Genomic DNA, 5473 nt, shown 5'->3' on the forward strand with positions numbered 1-5473 from the left:
GCTCCCCAGTACAAAAAAGACAGGGATCTCTTGGAAAGAGTCCAGCGGAGGGCCACAAAGATGGTGAAGGGCCTGGAGCATCTCCCCTATGAAGAAAGGCTAAGTAAACTGGGTCTGTTTAGCCTTGAGAAAAGAAGACTGAGAGGGGACCTGATCCAGGTTTATAAATATCTGAGGTGTGGCGGCCATAGTGGTGAGGCCAGTCTCTTTTCAGTGGTACGTGGAGACAGGACGAGGGGAAACGGACATAAGCTGCAGCATAGGAAGTTTCGCACGAATGTGCGTAAGAACTTCTTCACGGTGAGGGGTGACGGAGCACTGGAACAGGCTGCCCAGGGAGGTTGTGGAGTCTCCTTCTCTGGAGATATTCAAGTCTCGCCTGGACGCCTACCTGTGCGACCTGGTGTAGGGAACCTGCTTTGGCAGGGGGGTTGGTCTCGATGATCTCTAGAGGTCCCTTCCAACCCCTACAATTCTGTGATTCTGTGATTCTGTGATTGTTTTAACCAAATCCCCAAGTGAATTGCTGGGGGTCTGGAAGTCAAAGCAGAACTTCTGGCATGTCAGGTAACAACCCCCATATGCTTGCTGAATGGTAAATTACTTCAAGAAAGGCTACTTTTTCTTTCCTGTTTTGCCAGACCAGCCTCTATTGAATTAAAAGTTCTTTATACTTACACAATAAGTAACTCAATGGCTTGCTCAAATACAGTGTTTGTTTTTACAGTGTGGCACACCTGCATTTTCCATCACTATTCTTTACCTCCTCTAAATGAATACTGCTTGACATGCAATGTCTCCTCATAGAACAAACACAGTTCCAGACTGCTGGACAAGGCTTGCAGCAGGCCGCTCAAGCACAAAGGTATGTGGCAAGCAAACCAGAGGCCTGACGAGCAGATCACTCACAGGGAGAAGGGGTGACGTGGGCTGGCCAGATTGTCTCAGGCAAGAGGCAAATAGGAAACTAAAACAAGAAGGAGGAAGAACCACACAAACCTTAAGCACCTTCCAACACGAGAACAAACAGCAGCAATCTCTGCTAGCCAGCGGCGTACGTAGCAGTGCCACACATCATTCCTTCAGTACCCAAGGTTTTACCAAACTATGCTCTATCTTAAAGGGTAAGAGACGCACCAGTGGCTCAGGGAGAGCTAACTCCACCAGTTTAAACCAAAAAAAAAACAACAACAAAAAACCAACCAACCAAAGTGTTTGCTTCTCACAGCAGCAGAAAAATTAATTTTGCACTGCTAAGCTTTCAAAAACTTTTTGAAGTCATTTTTAAAATGCTAGTGGAAAAAAGAGTCCCATGACTTTGTTATCAGTCCATTTATGTAACCTGTTTGCAGTGAATGATTAATCAAAAAAGATTATTGCTTAGTAAGTTTTGAGTAGTTGCCCAGAAATCTTGCATGCAGAGCCAAACAGTACCGCTGATGTTTTAAATTAAAAGGATTAACAAAAGGAGAAGCTGCCAAAATTCATCCTTTGAATAAGGAAGTGCAATTCCCATTGAAAAGTCAATGACAAACTGGGCACTGATTTGAAACCTGATACAAAATGAACAGATAAGTCCATTTTCCTTTAGCTTTATAGACCTGCACTAATACCACTAATACACACCAAAGGAAGAACCTGCAGCAATGAAGTTAGTGATAACCATAGTCCAGGCAAATGAGGATATGCAGGCTTAGGTCTTTGGCAGTTCTTTTGTAATCCCCTTGTGGAAGCGATGAACATTTGTTTGACTCAGTAAGCTGCTCAGGAATAAATTGCACTTGTAATGCTATGAGTACTGCTCATAAGACATTATTTAAGTTTCAAGCACTCCCCAAACTGTTGATTCTTTAATGATCTTCAGATCAGGCACTTCAACGGTGCTTGTTTAGATACTTGGGAAAACACTGTCGTAGGAGAATTGACAACGTTCCCTATTGCTTGGAAAATAGGTTTTCACTGCCAGCGCAGAAATGTTTATGAACTAAGAATGCCATTATAGATTTTTTAACTCACTGCCTTTATTAAATGCTTTTGCAATTCACTCGTGGCTAATGAAAAGGCTTGTCTGTACTCCAAAGTTAATTCTGCCCAGGACAGAGTAGCCGTGCACTGCAATAGCTACTGCTGAATAACCTGTAGTGTGAAAGCCTGCTCTGGAATCAGTCTGCCTTGTTCCACTTTTGATTAATCCACTCTGAGAGACAGAATTTGAGATGAGACACAACCAGAGTCGAGTTCTTTTTTAAGAAGTACTCAAATTCAATATTCGTCTTTCACTGTTCTCTCCTTTTCGGTAGACTTTTTGGCATATGCTTAATTCAGCTCTTCAGTAAGAACCGAGGGAGTAGGAAAATGCAGTTTTCTGGAGAACTCTTTTATTGATTAATTCCTGCCAGTATCCTTGAATTCTACAGCAAATATTGGAACTAATGATTTCTGAACACGGAAGGCTTCTGGTTGTACTTCTAGGTTCAGCATCTCAGGACTCCAGCACTCAAGATCATGTGGTTGTTTGCACAATCCAACTCTTTCCCAATAACTCTGCAAGGGGAATGGAGAGGATCACCTTTGGCACTATAGCTGCACAGTGAATCACCATAGCAGTTGCTAACATTATATCCAGAGAGCTCTACAGTCTTGCACAAGATTTTGGTCACCGCACTCTGCCAGAGACTCCAAACAGTGCAATGATGCCACTGGCAGTCAGTGGCTCTTTAGGCAGCTTGTGAAGCATTCTGCCTGCAAGAGAGATAAATGACATCTTTTTCTCCAGTACCACAACTGTTTACATGACGACTTCTAGCCCTCAGAGAAACAAAACCAATCAACCTCTTTCAAGGGGGCTCATAAAGGCAAAAAGGAAATATTCACGTGTACCTGGGGCCATTCTTGCTTTTTAGAATGCCCATCAAAACAATTACACACAAATACATATTTTTAAAAAAGCAGTGGCAACAGATGACTCCACACCATTGAGGGTCCCCTTTATTTCTTTTCCTTGGCCATGTTTCTGACTGTCCTAAAATTAGGTGCTCTGAACAGCACTGGTGTTTGCATTCTGCCTTCAGCTAGACAGACAGGAAGCCCAGTTTTCCGTACCACGTTCCTGATCACAAAGCACAACCTGAGGCCAGGATTTGATGAGACAGATTTAGGCCGGCTACTACCAGATCAAAAACAGTGTGGCCACAAGCCATGCAGAGCTGATTCAGTGCAGATTCACCCTGCAGGTTCCAGACTGTCAAATTTTTGGAAGTGATAGAGGGGAGAAAAAGGGAATCTTCATTTTTACAGATGCTACACCAGATTAAGCATAAACTGTCCTGCTGCAGATAGCACAGAGTTTATAAACTCTATACATTCGCACACATTTGGTAGAAATTCAATCAAGTGCAATCAATTCTTCTGCGCCAAACGGTGGCTCCAGGATGCTCCACAAGTGAACAGACTTGGTATCTGGTGCTGGATGGTGGTGAGTTAGATACCTGCACCGTACGGATGCCCAGCAGAGGCACCCGCTGCTCTGGCAAGGCTGTAACTGCAAACCACTAAACCAGGATTTAGGCAGCCCTGAGATTCAGCTGATGAAGAGTGCTGCTGCAGACAAAACCCAAAAATGCCACTGAAAAGACAATAAGAAAAAGAAGCAGACGGTGTCTCTAGCAAGAGTACACGTGGCTTCAGCAGCAGTCGGAAATGAATGTACAATGGCTGGCACAGAACAGTGCATCTTAAGATACCCAAGAGCTCCGTGTGTAACAACTGTTGCAATATTTAACTAGCACACGAACACTTGAAACCCTCTGTGGAAGGGATATAGAGCCACTGCAATATATTTCAAGTAACTGTATGTCCTACCCTTTACTTCACGTGGAAATGCCTGCGTATACCCAGAGCATAATAAAGCCCAAGCAGGAGGACAGCAAATAAGGCCAGACTGGTCTTCCGCACATTTGCAACGTGTATGAGGATCAGTTGGAAAGAAAGGAGGTTTTCAGATTAAGAAAGACTATCTACCTTGCTTATAAATGTTGAAGAGAATATGTCTTAACACCTATCCTGCATGGATTCCTTGCTTCCACATGCTGTTTTTTTTTTTAAAAAGCTCCTGGAAGCATATTTCCTCAGGCATTTGAGCATATCAATGGCTTGGAGCAACCAGCAGAGAAAAGAGACAAAAAGTAGGTGTGTCCATACGTAAACATGCATGAAAATATCAGAGCCACACAATATTTTCCACGTGAAAGAATAAACCAGGCTTCTGTTTGCTCATCAGCTGTAACAAATTTGCCAGCATGGATCATATCTCCAGCTGGTGTAAATTAAAGAGGCACTACCGGTTTCAGGCAAAGCTACGCTGAGTAACAGCAGCCTTGGATCAGTGTCTTTATTCATGTTCTGTATCCACGGTCTCATGCATTTAAACTACTGCATGAAACACAAAGAGTGAATTTACAGAGTGCTTTTACCCTCAAGTGCATAAATAGCCTGAAGTACAAACTCACAACCCAACGGTTTCCGCCAGCACGCATACACTGTCTTGAACTAATGTACCATAAAAGGCAAGAATCAACACAAATTAAACAAGTTGGCCCAAAGAGTTGGCAACTTGACTTGTAACCAAGCATCATGCTGTCCCATTTCATTCCTGCTATTAATTTCTAGGTAATGCAAGCAATTGCAAGCATATCTGAGAAATCATGTTTACCATTTGTCTCGAAAAAGGAATTCTCCTTTGCATCCCACATCCTCTCAGACTTCTGTTTTCAGAAGGCCCTACTCACCCACCACAGCTCCCCTCTCCAGGCAGCGTCAATTGAGAGAGGAGTACGGTAGCTTGTTCGCCGGGTACTCGAGTGTACTTTCTCTAAACAGAGTGAAAGCCTCACTCTTGTCACCTCTTGCCCTCCACACATTCTCAGCCTCTACCGCTTAAGCATCACCTCTGCTTTTCTCGTGGGCTTTTCTTCTGTTTCCTACCACTAGAGCTCCACAAGCACAGTGGAATACAGCTCCTCAACGTTATGTTGGTACGCTACAGAGAGAAAGAGGTGGCACCGGCTGTTAAGCAGTGCACCAAATGCTTTCCTGATCTGCCATCGAGACATCCACAAAGCTTTTGGGCAACACAGCTCTAGCAAGCAGTCCTCAGAGTCCTCAACCTGCCCACAACAGAATCTCACCTCCACCGGTCACATTTCACAAGGTGAGAAGACGGAGGAGAATTCACAATGGCACTGAAAGATGATTGCTTTTTGCATCAATTCTTTGTAGTTTTTTTAATTAACAGAGAACCAAAAAGGCAAATACCAGCTATACTGTCAAGTTCTTTTGCCGGAGAAGGCTTTAGTGTAAAGTTAGTTGGTTTGTATTACTTGTATCATGTATAAGCATTTTGTAAAATCCACTTGGTTCATTCTTTGCCAAACATCAACAATCAAAAATTGATTTAAGATCTATAGTACTCAGC

Source organism: Meleagris gallopavo, chromosome 4, assembly GCF_000146605.3.
Source record: "Meleagris gallopavo isolate NT-WF06-2002-E0010 breed Aviagen turkey brand Nicholas breeding stock chromosome 4, Turkey_5.1, whole genome shotgun sequence".
NCBI lineage: Eukaryota > Metazoa > Chordata > Aves > Galliformes > Phasianidae > Meleagris > Meleagris gallopavo.